Below are 21,092 nucleotides of genomic sequence, written 5' to 3'. Positions count from 1 at the left end.
TTAAGTGCTAGCAACAGAAAGACACCAGGATCAAGATGCAGATTTCGTCACCTAGGGCTACACATCATTCAGTGACAAATTATAATAAATTAAACCAGATTGAATTTATAGGCACAGCTTGGAGATATTGTGTCTTCAATTCCAGACCACCAAAATGAAGCAAGTATCTCATGAAAGTGAATCAACTGAATTTTTTTTGGTTTTGCACTGCATATAAAGGTTATGTGTATACAATATTGAAGTCTATTAAAAGTGTGCAATAGCATTATGTCCAAAAAACACAATGTATATACCTTAAATTTAAAAATACTTTATTACTGAGATGCACGGGTGGTCCAGTGGTTGAGCATCTGCCTTCAGCTCAGGGCATGATCTTGGAGTCCCAGGATGGAGTCCCACATGGGGTTCCCCACAGGGAATCTGCTTCTCCCTATGCCTAGGTCTATGCCTCGTTCTCTTTCTGCATCTCTCATGAATAAATAATTAAAATCTTTAAAAAATAAAAATACTTTTATTACTAACAAATGCTAACCATCATGTGAACTTTCAGTTGGTTGCAATCACTGATCATAGATCCACGTAACAAATTAAGTAATAATGAGTAAGTTTGAACTGCAAGAAGGACACAGAGACATGAAGTGAGAAATGCTGTTGAAATAAAAATAACACCAAAAGACTTGCTCAATGCACGTTTGCCACAAACTTCAATTTGTAAAAAAAAAAAAAAAAAAAAAAAGATTTGTGTGAAGCGCGATAAAATAAGGTATGTCTATATAAAAAAGTGTTAAAGTGATTAGTTATTAAAGAAAAAAGGGTTTTTTTCCTCATAACATTTATCAAAATAAATTCTCAGATGAATTAAAGGCATAATTGTGAAACAATGAAACTACTGACATATAATTGATAATATAGGTGAATTTTATATGAACATGGATAGAGAAAGCCTTTTTAAGCATAAAAGTCATAATGATATCACCAAGATGGCAAGAAAAATGATCTTCTCCAGTTCCCTCAGAGAAAAACCAACTAGGAGTATCTATAGTCAAGGCATCTTTGTGAAAGTCCTAGAACCAAGGATGAGGCTGGAGTATCTACTTGGCTCAGAAAAAAATAAAATAAAATAATGTATTTGAAGGGTAAAGGGAGCAGTTTTACTTTGACCTAATCACCCTTTCCCAAAACCAGTGCAGTACAGCACAAAGATATACTCCCAGAAACCTCTGATTTCTCCAGTGTGAAAAAGCCCAAAGGAGGGTATCCAGCTTCTCCACTGTTATGAGTGCTTCTAAGGATGCCTACACTTCAGTCTCATCTCACAGGGACCACTGGAGAAATAAATAGCATAAGACTTTCAAGCATCAGAGATGGAGAGGGAGAAAGGGGCTCATAGCAATTAAGGCAGGGATCATGGTAAGCTGTGGTTTGGGGAGTGTAAGTACCTGAACAGAGCTCTTAGCTAAGAGCCAGAGTGAGAGCCATTTGGAGAACCAAAGTGATGGTGCTCACTTCAGCAGCACATATACTAAAATCGGAATGATACAGAGAAGATTAGCATGGCCCTTGCACAAGGATAACATGCAGCATTCCATATTTTTTCAACTTCTGGTCTTTGGCCTTGTCAGAATCATCCAGGGTGAAATTTACTTAGGTCATGGTTGATATTCTTGACTCAGCCCGCTCACATACAGCCACTCTGCACTTAGCAAAATGACTAGAAGGAAGAATTCAACACAAAAGAAAGAATCAGAAACAGTACTCTCTGCCACAGAGTTACAGAATTTAGATTACAATTCAGTATCAGAAAGTCAATTCAGAAGCACAATTATAAAGCTACTAGTAGCTCTGGAAAAAAAGCATAAAGGATTCAAGAGACTTCATAACTGCAGAAATTAGATCTAATCAGGATGATATTAAAAATCAATTAAATGAGATGCAATCCAAACTGGAGGTCCTAATGATGAGGGTTAATGAGGTAGAAGAAAGAGTGAGAGATACACAACACAAGTTTATGGCAAGGAGGAAGCTGAGGAAAAAAGAGAAAAACAATTAAAAGACCATGAGGAAAGGTTAAGGGAAATAAATGATAGCCTGAGAAGGAAAAATCTACATATTGAACAAATCATAGCTGAGAACTTCCCTAATTTGGAGAGGGAAACAGGCATTCAGATCCAGGAGATAGAGATATCCTCTATCAATAAAATAAAATAAAATAAAATAAAATAAAATAAAATAAAATAAATAAAAACCGTTCAACACCTCAACATTTAATAGTGAAACTTGCAAATTTCAAAGATAAAGAGAAAATCCTTAAAGTGGTAAGAGACAAGAGATCCCTAACTTATATGGGGAAAAATATCAGATTAACAGCAGACCTCTCCACAAAGACCTGGCAGACCAGAAAGGGCTGGCAGGATATATTCAGGTCTTAAATGAGAAGAACATACAGCCGAGAATACTCTATCCAGCAAGGCTCTCATTCATAATAGAAGGAGAGATAAAGAGCTTCCAAGAGATGCAGAAACTGGAAGAATATGTGACCACTAACCTAGCTCTGCAAGAAATATTAAGGGGGACCCTGTAAAATAAATAGGAAGCCCAAAGAACCTACCCACAAAAACAAGGACTGAATAGGTATTATGGTGACACTAAGTTCATATCTATCAATAGTTACTCTGAACATGAATGGGCTAAATGATCCCACCAAAAGACACAGGGTTTCAGGCTGGATAAAAAAGCAAGACCCATCCATTTGCTGTCTACAAGAGACTCATTTGAGACCTAAGGACACCTCCAACCTGAAAATGAAAGGGTGGAGAACCATTAACATTCAAATGGTCCTCAAAAGAAAGCTGGGGTGGCAATCCTCCTATCAGATAAAGGTTATCCCAAAGACTGTAGTAAGAGATGAAGAGGGACACTATGTCATACTCAAAGGGTCTATCCAACAAGAAGACTTAACAATCATGAATATTTATGCCCCTAATGTGGGAGCTGCCAAGTATATCAAACAATTAATAACCAAAGTAAAGACATATTAAATTATAATACACTAATAGTAGGAAACTTCAACCTAGCACTTGTGGCAAATGACAGATCTTCTAAGCACAACATCACCAAAGAAACAAGAGCTTTAAATGATACACTGGATCATATGGATTTCACAGATATCTACAGAACTTTAGGTCCAAACACAACTGAACACACATTCTTCTCAAGTGCACATGGGACTTTCTCTGGAATAGACCATATTGGCTTACAAACCAGGTCTCAGGCAATACCAAAAGATTGGGATTGTTCCCTGCATATTTTCAGACCACCATGCTTTGAAACTTAAACTCAATCACAAGAAGGAATCTGGAAGAAACTCAAACACATGGAGGTTAAAGTGCAGCCTGCTAAAAGATGAAAGAGTCAACCAGGAAATTAGAGAAGAATTAAAAAAGATTCATGGAAACTAATGAGAATGAAGATTCAAAATCTTTGGGATACAGCAAAAGCAGTCCTGAGAGGGAAATACATCACAATATAAGCATCCCTCAAAAAATTGGAAAAAACAAATACACAAGCTAACCTTGCACCTAAAGGAACTGCAGAAAGGACAGCAAATAAACCTATACCAAGTAGAAGAAGAGAGTTAATAAAGATTCGAGCAGAACTCAATGAAGTAGAGACCAGAAGAACTGTAGAACAGATCAACAAAACCAGGAGTTGGTTCTTTGAAAGAATTTGTAAGAGAGATAAACCATTATCCAGTCTATTGAAAAGAAAGGAGAAAGGACTCAAATTATAATATTATGAATGAAAGGTGAGAAATCACAACCAATACCAATGAAATACAAAATTTAAAATAAAAAAAACCATGTAATTATATATATATATAATAAAAATATTATTATAATATTTTAATAAAGCAATTTATTTATACATCAATAAATTAGTCAATCTAGAAGAAACAGACACATTTCTGGAAAACCACAAACGACCAAAACTGGAACAGAAAGAAACAGAAAACCTGAACAGGCCAATAACCAGGGAGGAAATTGAAGCAGTCATCAAAAACCTCCCAAGACACAAAAGTCCAGAGCCAGATGGCTTCCCAGGGGAATTCTATTAAATATTTAAAGAAGAAACAAAACCTATTCTACTAAAGCTGTTCTGAAAGATAGAAAGGGACGGAATACTTCCAGACTCATTTTATGAAGGCAGCATCACCTTAATTCCAAAACCAAAGACCCCACCAAAAAGGAGAATATAGACCAATATCCCTGATTAACACAGTTGCAAAAATTCTCAAAAATATACTAGCCAATAGGATCCAACAGTACATTAAGAAGATTATTCACCGTGACTAAGCAGGATTTATCCCTGGAATGCAAGGCTGGTTCAACACTCTTAAAACAATCAACGTGATAGATCATATCAACAAGAGAAAAAACAAGAACCATATGATACTCTCAATAGATGCAGAGAAAACATTTTTTAAAAGATTTTATTTCTTCATGAGACACACACACATACACACAGAGAGAGAGAGAGAGAGAGAGGCAGAGACACAGGCAGAGGGAGAAGCAGGCTCCACGTAGGGAGCCCAAGGTGGATTCGATCCTGGGACTCCAGGATCAGGCCCTGGGCTGTAGGCGGCGCTAAACCACTGAGCCACCCGGGGGGCCCCAGAGAAAGCATTTGACAAAATACAGCATCCATTCCTGATCAAAACTCTTCAGAGTGTAGGGAAGGAGGGAGTATTCCTCACCACCTTAAAAGTCATCTATGAAAAGCACACAGCAAATATCATTCTCAATGGTTGGAAATACTGAGAGCCTTTCCCCTAAGATCAGGAACACGACAAGGATGTCCACTCTCACCACTGCTATTCAACATAGTACTGGAAGTCCTAGCCTCAGCAATCAGACAACAAAAAGAAATAAAAGGCATTGAAATTGCAAAGAAGTAGTCAAACTCTCCCTCTTCACAGATGACATGGTAAGGTACCTATAAAACCCAAAGACTCTACCCCAAGATTGCTAGAACTCATACAGCATTTCGGCAATGTGGCAGGATACAAAATCAATGCTCAGAAGTCAGTGGCATTTCTATACAGTAATAATGAGACTGAAGAAAGAGAAATTAATCAATACCAAAATCCCATTCAGGTTTATTGCACCCAAGCATAAGATACCTAGGAATAAACTTAACCAAAGTGATAAGGGATGTATACCCTAAAAACTACAGAATGCTTCTGAAAGAAATTGAGGAAGCCACAAAGAGATGGAAAATATTCCATGCTCATGGATTGGAAGAATTAATACTGTGAAAATTTCTCTGCTACCCAGGGCTATTTACACATTTAATGCAATCCCTATCAAAATACCATAGACTTTCTTCAGAGAGTTGGAACAAATCATCTTCAGATTTGTGTGGAATCAAAAAAAGACCCTGAATAGCCAGGGGAATTTTGAAAAAGAAAACCAGAGCAGGGGGCATCACAATGTTGGATTTCAAGTTGTACTACAAAGCTGTGATGATCAAGACAGTGTGGTACTGGCACAAAAACAGACACGTAGATCAGTGGAACAGAATACAGAACCCAGAAACGGGCCCTCAACTCTATGGTCAACTAATATTCAACAAAGCAGAAAAGACTATCTCCTGGAAAAAGGACAGTCTCTTCAATAAATGGTGCTGGGAAAATTGGACAGCCATGTGCAGAGGAATGAAACTAGACCATTCTCTTACACCATACACAAAGATAAACTCAAAATGGATGAAAGATCTAAATATGAGACAAGAATCCATCCAAATCCTAGAGGAGAACACAGGCAACACCCTTTTTGAACTTGGCCACAGAAACTTCTTGCAAGATACATCTGTGAAAGCAAGGGAAACAAAAGCAAAAATGAATTCTTGGGCCTTCATCAAGATAAAAAGCTTCTGCGCAGCAAAAGAAACAGTCAACAAAACTAAAAGACAACCTACAGAATGGGAGAAGATATTTGCAAATGACATATCAGATAAAGGGCTAGTATCCAAGATCTAAAAAGAACTTAGTAAACTCAACAGCAAAGAAACAAACAATCCAATCATGAAATGGGCAAAAGACATGAACAGAAATCTCACAGAGGAAGACATAGACAAGCACATGAGAAAATGCTCTGCATCACTTGCCATCAGGGAAGTACAAATCAAAACCACAATGAGATACCACCTCCCACCAGTGAGAATGGGGCAAATTAACAAGGCAGGAAACAACAAATGTTGGAGAGGATGCGGAGAAAAGGGAACCCTCTTGCACTGTTGGTGGGAATGTGAACTGGTGCAACCACCTGGGAAAACTGTGTGGAGGTTCCTCAAACAGTTCAAAATAGAGCTGCCTTATGACTCAGCAATTGCACTGCTTGGGGTTTTACCCCAAAGATACAGATGCAGTGAAAGACCGAGACACCTGCACCCCAATGTTTATAGCAGCAATGTCCACAGTAGCCAAACTGTAGAAAGAGCTTCAGTGCCCATTAAAAGATTAATGGATAAAGAAGATGTGATCTATATACACAATGGAATATTACTCAGCCATTTAAATGACAAATACCCTCCATTTGTTTCAATGTGGATGGAACTGGAGGGTATTATGCTGAGTGATGTAAGTCAATCGGAGAAGGACAAACATTATATGGTTTCATTCATATGGGGAATATAAAAAATAGTGAAAAGGATTAAAGCAGAAAGGAGAGAAAATACGTTGGAAATATCAGAGAGGGAGACATAACATGAGAGACTCCTAATTCTGGGAAACAAGGGGTAGTGGAAGGGGAGGTGGGTGAGGAAATGCGGTGACTAAAGGTCTCTATAAGGAATGCCTGGGTGGCTCAGTGGTTTAGCGCCTGCCTTCGGCCCAGGGCATGATCCTGGAGTCCTGGGATCAAGTTCCGCATCAGGTTCCCTGCATGGAGACTGCTTCTCCCTCTGCCTGTGTCTCTGCCTCTCTCCGTGTGTCTTTAATGAATAAATAAATAAAATCTTTAAAAAACAAAAACAAACAAACAAAAAAACAAAGGTCTCTATAGACAGAGCCATCTTACAGCCTGCTCACACAGGGAAGGAAGTCAGCAAACCCACCCAGTGTGGTACACTGCCTCACCTAGGAGCCTAATCAATGATCTATGAGAGGTCACACAGCCCAGGCTATGACCTCACCTAGACAAAGAGCCAACCCAGTAGCTCTGTTCAATTGTTGAGCAGAGACTACAGCCCTTCTTATTCAGGACACCTCAATAGTGACCATGGACATCCTTGGAGCTCAACATACAGGACACAGAGCATAGCCAATGGCCCTGTCCAGCACTAGAACCCAGCCCACAGCCTTGCCTGATTGCTGAGCACAGCCTGAGGTCCCCCCTAATCCCAAAGAGACTTTACCTGAATGCCGAGTCATGCCAGAGGCACATCTGGATTGGGGGCACAGCCTGTACTCTCACCCTACCAGGGCCAATTGCAGACCCAGCCTGCAGCCCCACTCATAAGCAAAGTAAAAACTAGTAGCACCACTCTGCCTGTGACTCCAGCCCACCAGAGGTGAATGCTGATCCAGCTAATGGCTCCACCTGACCATGAAGCCAATACATAGCCACTCAACCAGGGAGCCAGCCAGCAAGCAGCCCAATCTGAATGCCAAGCTGAGTCAGCAGGCTCACCTAACCAAAGAGCTCAGCCAGGAGTACTCCTATCTCAGAGAAGAGACAGAAGCCTCACCAAATTAGAGACCCTAACAGTAAGCCCCTCCTGCCCTCAGTTACTTCCATCTGACCCATCCAAGCCCCACAGTGAACTATTATTGGTTTAAAAGAGAATGCTGAAACTATAAGATAGGGTACATAAGCCTCATGGCACTAACAAAGAAAAACCCTGTAGTAGATGAGCAAAGTATTGAGATAGAAGAATCAAAGCACACCACCACAAAGGGTCATCAAATCAGAAAAATAAGACAGCAAGGGACAAAGAAGAGAATATAGGAATTACAAAAGAGTCAGAAAAAAACAATTAACAAAAGTTAAAAAAGAAAAGAATACAATTAACAAAATGGCCATAGTAAGGCCCTACCTATCAATAATTACTTTAACATTGGTGGATGAAATTCTCCAATCCAAAAACCTAGAGAGGCTGGGATGGTTAAAAAAAAAAACAAAACAGGAAACTAGATCCAACAATATGCTGTCTACAAGAGATTCACTATAGTTTTAAAGACACACATAGATTGAAAGTGAAGGGATAGAAAACATTCCATACAAATGGTAACCAAAAGAGAGGAGGAATGGCTATACTTCTATCAGAAATAGAGTAAGTTTCAAATAGTCACAAGAGACAAGGAATGTCACTGTATAATGATAAAAGGATTAGTTCACAAACAAGCCATAATAATTGCAAATATGTATGCATCCAACATCAGAACATCCAAATATATAAAGCAAATAATAACAGAGCTGCATGGAGAAATAAACAACAATACAATAAGAAGGGTTTTAATATTCCATACCCAATAATTGATGGATTACTCAGACAGAAAATCAATAAGGAAAGAGCACTACAGTGTTATCTGACTGTATATACACATGATTGCATATAACATATGACTATATGATCATATATTGTTATTCAACACTAGATAGTGATATGTGAAAAACACTATAGATCAAATAGACGTAGCAGACATATATAGAACATTCCACCCAACAGCAGCAGAATACACATCCTTCTCAAGTGCAGACAGAACATGTTCCAGGACAGATCATATGTTTAGACACAAAAAAGTCTTAACAAATTCAAGAAAATTAAAATTATATCACATGTCTTTTCTGACCACTATATAGATACCAATAAGAAGAGGAAAGTTGGGAAATTCACAAACATAGAAATCAAAACACACTACTGAACAAACTATGGATCAAAGGAGAAATTAAAAAATCTTGATATAAATGAAAATGGAAATATAACATGCCAAAATTTATGGAATGCATTAAAAGCTGTTTTAAGAGGAAAGTTTACAATCATAAACACCTACATTAAACAAAGAAATATCTCACATAAACAATCAAACTTTACAACTCAAGGAGCTTGAACTAAGGTCAATGGTAACAGAAGAAAAAATAATTAGGATTAGAATAGAAAAAATGAAACACAGAAGAATAAAACAAAAGACTAACAAAAATAAAAAAAATTTTTTAAAGAATTAGTTTTTTTTAAAAAACTACACAAAATTGACAAGCCTTTCACTAGGCTAACCAAGAAAAAGAGAAAAGACTCAAATGAATAAAATTATCAATAAAAGAGGGATATTACAATTGAAACATCATTCCAAAATATCAGAAGAGGGCAGCCTGGGTGGCTTAGCAGTTTAGCACCTGCCTTTGGCCCAGGGCCTGATCCTGGAGACCAGGGATCGAGTCCCACATCAGGTTCCCTGCATGAAGCCTGCTTCTCCCTCTGCCTGTGTCTCTGCCTCTCCCTCTCTCTCTGGCTCTCATGAATGAATAAATAAAATCCTCCCAACACAGAAAAGTCCAGGACAAGATAGTTTTACTCATGGATTCTACCAAACACTGGTGAATTTAAAGAATCAAAGCCAATCCTTCTGAAATCCTTCCAAAAAATTGAAGAAGAGGGAATACTCCCAAATTCACTTTATAAGACCTCCACTATCCAGATACAAAAGGCATATAGATACTAAAGGCCCAATAGCCCGATGAACATAAATGCAAAAATTCACAACAAAATACTAGTTAATAAAGTTAGCACATTAAAAGGATGGTATGCCACAAAGATGGGATTTATCCCTAGGATGCAAAGAAGGCTCAACAAACACAAGTCAATAAACATGATACATTAATATATCGTTGGATAAAAATCACAGAATCCTCATAGCAAAAGCATAATAAAAGCATTTCATAAAATGCAACATGACAAAAATAAAGCCCATATGTAATATAATTAAAACTTCTGGAAGAAAATATAGGGTTAAAAACTCCTTGATGTTGGTCTTGGTAATGAGTTTTTGCATAGAACACCAAAAGCACAAGCAACAAAGCAAAAATAAACAAGTGGCTCTACATCAAACTAAAAAAGTTATCTTTACAGCAAAAGAAATTATTAACAAAATACTTAATAACAGAATAATAATGGTGACACAAAGAATAGGAGAAAATACGTGTAGACCATATGTCTGAGAAGGCATTAATTTCCAAAATATTTAAGGAACTTCTACAACTCGATACTTAAAAAAACAAAGAAAACCCCAAATAATTCAATTAAAAAAGGGGCGAAGGACCTGAGCTGATATTTTTCCAAAGAAGATATCCACATGTCCAAGAGGTACATGAAGTTGTGCTTAACATCAGTAATTACCAAGAAATACAATCAAAAACACAAAAAGATATCACCTCACACTTGTGAGAATGACTATCATCAAGAAGACAACATATGTTGGAAAGGAAATGGAGAAAAGGAAATACTTCTGCGCTGTCAGTGGGAATGCAAATTGGTGCAGTAGGTATGAAAACAGTATGAAGGATTCTCAAAAAATTTAATACAGATTCTCAAAAAATTAAATACTCTATATGATCTACCAATCCCACTTCTGGGTATATATACCTAAAGGAAATGAAATTAGTATCTTTAAGAGATGCCTGCATCCCTATGTTCACTGCAGCATGGTTCACAATAGCCAAGACATATAAAGAACCCTAAGTCTCCACTGACAGATGAATGGACTAAGAAAGTATGGTGCATAATACCGACATATATACAAATACAGGTGTGGGCACACAGGAATACTAAAAAAAGAAAAAATCTTGGGGCACCTGGGTGGCTCATTTGGTTAAGCATCTATCTGCTTTTGGCTCAGGTCACAATCCCAGGGTACTGGGATCAAGCCCCACATCAGGCTCCTTGCTCAGCGGGAAGCTTTCTTCTCCCTTTCTCTCTGCCCTCCCCGCCCCCATTTGTGGTCTATCAAATAAATAAATAAAATCTTAAAAAAAAAAAAGAAATCCTGCCATTTGGAACCACATGGATGTATCTTGAAGTCATTATGCTAAGAGAAATAAGTCAGACAGAGAAAGATAAATGCTGTATGATCTCACTTACATGTGGAATTTATAAAATCAAACTCATAAAAATAGACAATAAAAAGGTGTCACCTGGGAGAAGGGCGTGGAGAGATGGAGGAAATGGTTACAAGATAAATAACTACTAGGGGTAAAATACACAGGATGGTGACTACAGTTAACAGTAATGTATTGTATATATGAAAGTTCCTAAGAGAGTAGATCTTAAATGTCCTCACCACATTCTCTAAAAAAAAAGATAGCTGTGACATGATGAATGTGTTAATCAACCTTCCTGTAGTAATCATTTCACAATGTAATCACATTGTACACCTTAAATTTACATGTTATATGTCATTCATGTGTCAATAAACCTAATGAAAAATATCATTCTGGAAAAAATAACAAAAAGATAAACTATAAAGGGCACCCTGGCAGACATAACTATGCACAACCTAAAAACTAGGAAGGGTGAAAACATGAAAAACTAATAAAAGGTCAATAAAACTTGGGGAAAATCTTTGCAACTTTCACAACAAATAAAAAAATACCTCGATGCTTTAAAAGATTAAGTCAGTAAGAAGAATAATAAGCATTACACACTGAAAACCAAGCAAAAAGCACAAATAGGAAATATAGATACACACAGAAATATAACTACACAAGGCACACATGCACACGAACTTGATCAACCTGCTTAGCATTAAAGAATTGGAGAAAATATACAGTTACCTCCTACTTTAACCATATTTTCAGACTGAAACAATGAAAAAAATAATTAGACAGTTTTTGGGAAGCATACAGAAAAACAGACACAGTCATGTATTGCTTGTGAAAAAAAGGTACATTATTGAAGAGTAATTTAAAATCATAAATCAGGGATCCCTGGGTGGCGCAGCGGTTTAGCGCCTGCCTTTGGTCCAGGGCGCGATCCTGGAGACCCGGGATCAAGTCCCACGTCGGGCTCCCGGTGCATGGAGCCTGCTTCTCCCTCTGCCTGTGCCTCTGCCTCTCTCTCTCACTGTGTGCCTATCATAAATAAATAAAAATTTAAAACAATAAAATCATAAATCAAATGGTTTAAAAATGAATATCAATTAAAAATTCTACTCTGTATTTTCTTTTACTCTTAGGATATAATTTGCAATGTGTGCAAACCTCTATACTGTTCAGTAAAGACTCTTTAAATTTGTGTACAATCGAAAGCAACTCCTAAATCAATAGTGAGGAACTGAATTAGTGAATGGTGGTACATCCATTTGATGGAATACTATTGGCCCAAACAAAATATTGGTGAATAGGTGTTTAAAAATTATATATAAAAATAAGCAAATTAATTGAAAACAGTGTTGCTTTTATTTATTGTATTAATTGAAAGCAACGTGGTAGATTGTAAAGACACACACAATGTTTTTATCATGAGGGTGTAAGCAGCATTGATGTGGTTTACCTTTTCTACCTATATTTAAACATTTTCCTACAATAAAAATGAATTTTGTCTTTTGTGGTAAAAGGAAAGATTTTTTTAGAAATAAAAATAGTTAAATTCTTAAAAAGAGTCAGTATGTGGTCTTTATCCATAGTATTATCTTCGTTCATTTGTATTATCCAGTAACATCCAAAAGTAAAGACTCCCTTCAAGTATTATTTTTTTTTAAATGGAAAGGTCCTCTGTTTTTCTTTTTTTTTAAATTTATTTATGATAGTCACAGAGAGAGAGAGAGAGGCAGAGACACAGGCAGAGGGAGAAGCAGGCTCCATGCACCAGGAGCCCGACATGGGACTCGATCCCGGGTCTCCAGGATCGCGACCTGGGCCAAAGGCAGGTGCCAAACTGCTGCGCTACCCAGGGTTCCCCCCTTCAAGTATTATTAGAGACATACACACCCAAGATAGACCTGAAGACTTGGTAAGTTACCTGAGCCTCCCAATGGACCTCTCTTTCAGCAAATAACACTTTCCCCGAGGCATTACACATCAATTCTGCGTATGCTGGTTCCATGTGTGATTAAGTTTTCTCTTCTCACAGAGTAGATGCTCCAAAAACACATGCCTAACCTAACAAATTATGTGCCTAGCCAAGGCCATCTCTGCAATCTTTCAGGCCAGAAAGCTCTTTGATGTCTCCTCTAGATTTGTCTAACACATCTGTGCAGGAAACAGAATAAAACTACTTTTTTTTTCATTTTAATATAGTGAAAGGAAAAGCATATTTAAAAATTATACCATGAAAATGAATTTTTAATTAACTTCTGAATGCAGTTATAACCATGACATAAAATTATTTTATTATTAAAAAGTGATCTTGGCCATGTCTGTGTCTTCCTCTGTGAGATTTCTGTTCATGTCTTTTGCCCATTTCATGATTGGATTGTTTGTTTCTTTGCTGTTGAGTTGAATAAGTTCTTTATAGATCTTGGAAACTAGCCCTTTATCTGATATGTCATTTGCAAATATCTTCTCCCATTCTGTAGGTTGTCTTTTAGTTTTGTTGACTGTATCCTTTGCTGTGCAAAAGCTTCTTATCTTGATGAAATCCCAATAGTTCATTTTTGCTTTCATTTCTTTTGCCTTCGTGGATGTATCTTGCAAGAAGTTACTGTGGCTGAGTTCAAAAAGGGTGTTGCCTGTGTTCTCCTCTAGGATTTTGATGGACTCTTGTCTCACATTTAGATCTTTCATCCATTTTGAGTTTATCTTTGTGTCTGGTGCAAGAGAGTGGTCTAGTTTCATTCTTCTGCATGTGGATGTCCAATTTTCCTAGCACCATTTATTGAAGAGACTGCCTTCCTTCCAGTGGATAGTCTTTCCTCCTTTATCGAATATTAGTTGACCATAAAGTTCAGGGTCCACTTCTAGGTTCCCTATTCTGTTCCATTGATCTATGTGTCTGTTTTTGTGCCAGTACCACACTGTCTTGATGACCACAGCTTTGTAGTACAACCTGAAATCTGACACTGTGATGCCCCCAGCTATGGTTTTCTTTTTTTAAATTCCCCTGGCTATTCAGGGTCTTTTCTGATTCCACACACATCTTAAAATAATTTGTTCTAACTCTCTGAAGAAAGTCCATGGTATTTTGTTAGGGATTGCGTTAAATGTGTAAATTGCCCTCGGTAACATTGACATTTTCATAATAATATTTCTACCAATCCATGAGAATGGAATATTGTTCCATCTCTTTGTGTCTTCCTCAATTTCTTTCAGAAGTGTTCTATAGTTTTTAGGGTATAGATCCTTTATCTCTTTGGTTAGGTTTATTCCTAAGTATCTTATGCTTTTGGGTGCAATTGTAAATGGGATTGACTCCTTAATTTCTCTTTCTTCAGTCTCATTGTTAGTGTATAGAAATGCCATTGATTTCTGGGCATTGATTTTGTATCCTGCCATGCTACCAAAGACATGGCCAACATGCACATGAGAGAATGCTTGGCATCACTTGCCATTAGGGAAATACAAATCAAAACCACAATGAGATACCACCTCACACCAGTGACGATGAGGAAAATTAACAAGGCAGGAAACCACAAATGTTGGAGAGGATGTGGAGAAAAGGGAACCCTCTGATACTGTTGGTGGGAATGTGAACTGGTGCAGCCACTCTGGGAAACTGTGTGGAGGTTCCTCAAAGAGTTAAAAATAGACCTGCCCTACGACCCAGCAATTGCACTGCTGGGGATTTACCCCAAGGGTACAGATGCAATGAAAGGCCAGGACACCTGCACCCCGATGTTTCTAGCAGCAATGGCCACAATAGCCAAACTGTGGAAGGAGCCTCGGTGTCCATTGAAAGATGAATGGATAAAGAAGATGTGGTTTATGTATAGAATGGAATATTACTCAGCCATTAGAAACGACAAATACCCACCATTTGCTTCAACGTGGATGGAACTGGAGGGTATTATGCTAAGTGAAGTAAGTCAATCGGAGAAGGACAAACATTGTATGTTCTCATTCATTTGGGGAATATAAATAATAGTGAAAGGGAATATAAAGGAAGGGAGAAGAAATGTGTGGGAAATATCAGAAAGGGAGACAGAACATAAAGACTCCTAACTCTGGGAAACGAACTGGGGGTGATGGAAGGGGAGGAGGGTCGGGGGTGGGGGGTGAATGGGTGATGGGCACTGAGGGGGGTACTTGACGGGATGAGCACTGTGTGTTATTCTGTATGTTGGTAAATTGAACACCAATAAAAAATAAATTTATTATTAAAAAATAAAAACTAAAGGGTTAAAAAAATGAAAAAAAAAGTAAATGGTCTAACAGCTCTAATCAAAAGATAAAAGGGTGGCAGAATGGATAAGAAAAACAATATCCATTGGGGTCACGTTGGTGGCTCAGTGGCTGAGCATCTGCCTTTGGCTCAGGTCATGATCTCTGGGTTTTGGGTTCGAGTCCTGGATCAGGCTCCCCACAGCAAGCCTGCTTCTCCATCTATGTCTCTGCCTCTATCTGTTTATCTCTCATGAATAAGTAAAATATTAAAGAAAAGAAAAACAATATCCATCTAAAGATGCCAACAGGAGTCTCACTTCAGACCTAAAGACTCATAAAGATTGGAAATGAAGGATTAAAAAAAAATTCACCATATAAGGAAAAGCAAAACAACAACAACAACAACAACAAACAACAACAAAACAGTCCAGGATGGCAATACTTATATCAGACAGGACAGACTTTAAAACAAAGAGAGTAGCAAGAGACAAAGATGGTCATTACAAAATAATAAAGGGATTAATCTATAAGAGGATATGGCAATTATAAATATCTTGATCATATGCTATAAAACTAGAAATAAATCACAAGAAATAAGTGAAAATGTCACAAATATATGGAGACTCAACAACATACTACCAAACAGTCAACAGGGTAATTAAAGGAGAAATAACAAAATGCATAGACACAAATATAAATGACAACACAATGGTCCAAAATTTTGGGAAGGCAGCAAAAGCAGTTCTAAGAGAGAAATATATAGGGATATCAGCCTACCTCAAGAATCAAAATAAAGCTCCAATAAACAATTTAACATGTCTACGGAACTAGAAAAATCCCAAGTATTTTTCAAAGAACTACAACAAATAATACTGAAATTTGTAGGAAACCACAAAAGACTGAATAGCCAACACAATCTTGAGAGCGAATAACAAAAGCTAAAAGTGTCATGGTTCCAGATTTCAAGATATATTGCAAAACTGTACTAATAAAAAAACTATGGTACTGGTACAAAAAATCAACACATAAATCAAAAGAACAAAAGAGAGAGTTCAGAAACAAACATAGGATTAAATGGTCAATTAATCTATGAATAAAGAGGCAAGAATATGCAATGGAGAAAAGATAGTCCTTCGATAAATGGTGCTGTGAAAATTGGATAGCTACATGAAAAAGAAGGAAATTAGACCACTTTTTAACACCACACACAAACTCAAAATGGATTAAAGAACTCAACATAAGACCTGAAACCATAAAAACCCTAGAAGAGAGCACAGGCAGTAATGTCCCTGGCATCAGCCATAGCACTATTTTTCTAGATATGTCTGCTGAGGCAAGGAAACAACATCAAAAATAAACTATTGGGACTACGTCAAAATAAAAAGCTTTTACACAGCAAATATAATTATCAACAAAACAAAATGACAACCTACTGAATGGGAGAAGATATTTACAAATGATATATGTAATAAAGTATTAATATCCAAAATATATAAGGAATTTATACAACTTAATACCAAAAAAGCCAAACAATCCAATTAAAAAATGGGCAAATGACATACATACATTTCTCCAAATACATATAGATGGCCAACAGACACATGAAAATATGTTCAACATCACTAATTATCAGGGAAACGCAAATTAGAACCACAATGAGATATCACTATAAACCTGTCAGAATGGCTAAAACCAAAAATACAAGATACAAAAAGTTTTAGCAGGACATATAGAAAAAGGAACCCTCTTGCACTGTTGGTGGGAATGCAAGAGGAGCAGCCACTGTGGAAAGTGTATGGAGGTTGCTCAAAAGCTTAAAAGTAGAAATATCTTATGATCCAATAATGCACTATTATTTACCCCCAAAACACAAAAACACTAATTTGAAAAGATGTATGCACCCATATGTTTACCACAGCATTATTTGTGATAGTCAAGATATGGAAGCAAACTAAATGCCCACCAATAGACAAATGGATTAGAAAGTATTATGTATATACATACACACACACACGGAATATCATATAGCCATAAAAAGGAGGAGGTGTGCCATTTGAGAAAACATGGATTAACCTAGAGAGTATTGTGTGAAGTGAAATACCTCAGACAAATACTTAAGTGGAAGTTTTTAAAAATGAGTAAACAAACAAAAAGCAAAATGAGATGCATAAATCCGGACCACTAACTGGTGGTTGTCACAGGAGAGGAGTGTGGGGTGTTGGGCAAAATGGTGAAGGGAAGTGTGAGATATAGACTTCTAGTTATTGAATGAGTAGGCCATAAGAATGAATGCCCAGCGTGAAGAATACAGTTAAAGATGGTGTAAGAGCAGTGTGTCAGGACAGGCCGTAGCTACACTTGTGGTGAACATAGTATAATATATGGTCTTAAAAAAAAAATATATATATATATATTTATATTTATATTTATAAAAAACATATATATATATAGTCTTGTTGAATCACTATGTTGTACACCTGAAGCTAATGTAACCTTGTGTGTCAACTATATATACATACATAGCTCCTGAAAAATCCTTGGATTTTTCTTTTAAACAAACATTTAATGAGCACATTACCTGCTGGACTGACACTAGCTAATTTCACCTACAATATCACAGCTAAGTAAAATCTTGGTTATTTCTGCTCTCACCACAACTCTGTATACTTATTATTCAATGAAGGAATATCTCTGGTCGCTGAAATTGGACCCAATTTTTATTATCTTAACTACACCACAAGCACAATCTGATTTTACCTTCTCAAGCCTGAATGTCATTGGAAAAAAATAAAGCCTAGAAGAACCATTGGATAAAAACAGAGTACTGCATGTATAACCCAAAATTGGTTCCACACACCAATTTCTATATTTTTGATTCATAACTAAAGGATTCCTTGGTTAGTTCTCTGTTCATCTGAATGTGAAACAGCTCCCTTGCCAAGGTGATTTTCTCCTGGCAACCAACTCTTGAGTAAATATCAGAAGGATACTAGTTTGACCCAACTTACAATTCATCTGATTAAATTTGAAGTGGGTGATCCATTATTAAATAAAAGTCGAAGAACCTTCCTTCCATTTCATTTCTTGTGATTACATGCACCTGCCACATGGCTGAACAGCAAAATAACACTCTACATATAGCAGACTAGTTCTCATAATTTCCGCCTGTGTCTATCTGGACAAATCACCCATTTCAATGTATTCTTTAGTGAGTCATATACAACGTATATCTATGATGGCTTTTTAAAAAGCTTTTATTTATTTATCTGACACAGAGAAAGAGAGCATAAGCAAGAGGAGTGGCAGGCAGAGGCAGAAGCAGGCTTCTTAGTGAGTGGGAGCCCAATGCAGGGCTGGATCCCAGGACCTGAGATCATGGCCCGAGCCCAAGGCAGATGCTTAACTGATGCAGCCACCCAGACGCCCCTCTATCATGGCTCTCAAGATATTTAGGTTGAAACAGCGCTTTAAATAAGGGAACAGAGAAATTCAGTACATGTAAAAAAAAAAAGTTTAGCCAGGAGTGGTAAGGAGTTCCTCCCTGTATATTACATCTAGATCTATTGGAGCAAAGAGAAAAAGAATATTCGACCCTCCTACACATGACAGGCTGTATGATATATTAGAAAGGGAATGAATGTGAATTAATTGGAAACTGCAGATTCCATTCCAAGCCCCCATCCTGCTGTGCACCATCTATTTGGCCAGATATAAATAACAACCTCTCCAAATGTTTTATTCATATTTGTAAAACTGATAAAAAAGATCCTGACTTACCCACTTCAGGGAATTGCTAAGGGAATCCAAGAGATAATAGAAATTGCCTTCATAAAATCTTAAAAGCCACGTAAGCATTTAAACCCACCATTCCAAGTTTTCCTTTTATTTATTTTTTTAAGATTTTATTCATTTATTCATGAGAAACACAGAGAGGAGAGAGAGAGAGAGAGAGAGGCAGAGACACAGGCAGAGGGAGAAGTAGGTTCCTCACGGGGAGCCTGAGGTGGGACTCGATCTCGGGACTCCAGATCAGCCCCTGGGCTGAAGGCAGCGCTAAACCGCTGAGCTATCCGGGCTGCCCCCAAGTTTTCCTTTTAGGAGAAGGTAGGTGAGAATCACAGTAAAGAATATTTCAGCAGGAGATCTAGCTAGACCTCTGGCTCTGCCCCAGAGTAGCTGTGTGATTCTCCAACACAGCATGCACCCTTCTCGAATTTCTGCTGCTTACCTATAAAAGGTGGAAAAGTCTGATGGAATATTTAAAAATCACAGATTTTAGAACCTGAACATTTGGCAGAGTACCATATATTGCGCAAAACTCTTTTTCCCTCCAGATTTTTTATTTCAAGAGAAAAATGACTTAAAGTCAGAGGGACCTGTAGCTGCTGCCAATGCCATGTGTCCACCTTTAGAAATTTTAATCACAGATTATTGGGGGTAGTCAAAGAGGAAAGCAACTTAACATGCTTTGGCACAACCTTAATTGCATGATAAATGTACTTCCAAATAACTCTGACCAAATTCCACTGGCTTTTAATTCAAGGATATAGTGATCTTTCATATTCCTTAGACATTCTGAATGCATCTTAAATACACATTACGAAAGCCATTATCTATACCTGAAAAGGCTTCCTGCTGGAAAGATTGAGGCGTTTCCTCATCCATCTGTTGCCTTGATTCCCAAATATCTGCCACAGCAGCTGTCTCTTGTGTTACTCCAAACTCTCTGGTAGATGGCCAGCCTATAAATATGCTTTCCAAACATGTGGTAATATAAGCGGAAGGTGCAGCCCCCTGCATCGGTGGCATTGAGGACAGGGCTGAGGAAAGTAGCTCTGTTTTGGAAAACCTGTGGCTCCGAAGATTCTATGTAGAGATAGTGTCCTTTAGCTGTGCCCAAGGTATGAGCCTTCATTGGCCCTGTATTAAGTGTTGAAGTTGGACCGTGCTTCCTGGTCCAATCAACGTCGTCTTCTGTATCTTGTTCCCAGTTACAGATTCCATTTTCAAAGTTACATTGGAACTCAGGTACTGCAATTGGCATGAAATAACAACAAAAAAATAATTAAGGACAAAAAACATGATTAAGAATACTTGTTGATATTTGGCTCCTGCCAAGGTTAATGATTTTAATGTTTTTTAAATGTGACACTAAAAGTTTTTAAAAAGTGAATAAATCCTAGATTTATATCAAGTAATAATATTTTATAGACTGGGGGGGGGGGCATTACTTCAGCCATTATTTTCCAAATGCCTTTTATACCCATCCTTCACCATTTCCAGCACTATAACTTTATGCAAATGATGAGGGCACCATGGCTGACTCAATACTATAAACTTCTGGCTCAGTCGATTTCAACCTTAGCCAAATGTCCCAATCACCAGTGAATGTTAAAAATCAAAACAAAACAAAAAACATGAAGTTCCAGAACTTATCTTGAGGGATGTTGATTTATTTTTTTAAAGATTTATTTATTTTAGAGAGAGAAAAGGGGGGTCAGGGGACAGAGGGAGAGATAATCTCAAGCAGGCTCTCCACTGAGCACAGAGCCCTACAGGGGCTCAGTCTCACAACCCTGAGATTATGACCTGAGCCGAAATCAAGAGTTGGATGCTGAACCAACTGAGCCCCCCTAGCCCCCCCGGAGATGTTGACTGAACTGCCACAAATAGTGCGGTTGAACATCAAGATAATTCATTATCTCCCTTGGCGATTCTAACATGCAGAACTGAAGAGTCATACTTTAATAGAGTCCAATCTTTCAGAATCACCTGATGTGT

The 21,092-nt window shown here is 37.5% G+C and overlaps 1 long non-coding RNA gene and 1 pseudogene across 3 annotated transcripts in view; one reads left to right on the top strand and one right to left on the bottom strand.

The window, feature by feature from the left end:
* Positions 1 to 21,092, bottom strand: part of LOC144313767 (uncharacterized) — a 61,754-nt gene that overhangs the window by 37,638 nt on the left and 3,024 nt on the right. For 2 of the 3 annotated variants that reach the window (XR_013379402.1, XR_013379401.1), the window contains exon 2: positions 19,931 to 20,342. This is a non-coding gene — a long non-coding RNA (uncharacterized LOC144313767). Of the gene's footprint in view, positions 1 to 11,914; positions 12,123 to 19,930; positions 20,343 to 21,092 lie in introns of those variants that run through there. The other variant, XR_013379400.1, reaches the window with a different exon arrangement.
* LOC144315073 (U6 spliceosomal RNA) lies at positions 1,499 to 1,595 on the top strand (annotated as a pseudogene).

The sequence above is a fragment of the Canis aureus genome, chromosome 5 (genome assembly GCF_053574225.1).
Source record: "Canis aureus isolate CA01 chromosome 5, VMU_Caureus_v.1.0, whole genome shotgun sequence".
NCBI classification, from domain to species: Eukaryota; Metazoa; Chordata; class Mammalia; order Carnivora; family Canidae; genus Canis; species Canis aureus.
Note: the sequence above shows the minus strand (reverse complement) of the source record. Positions and strands in the feature narration are given on the sequence as shown.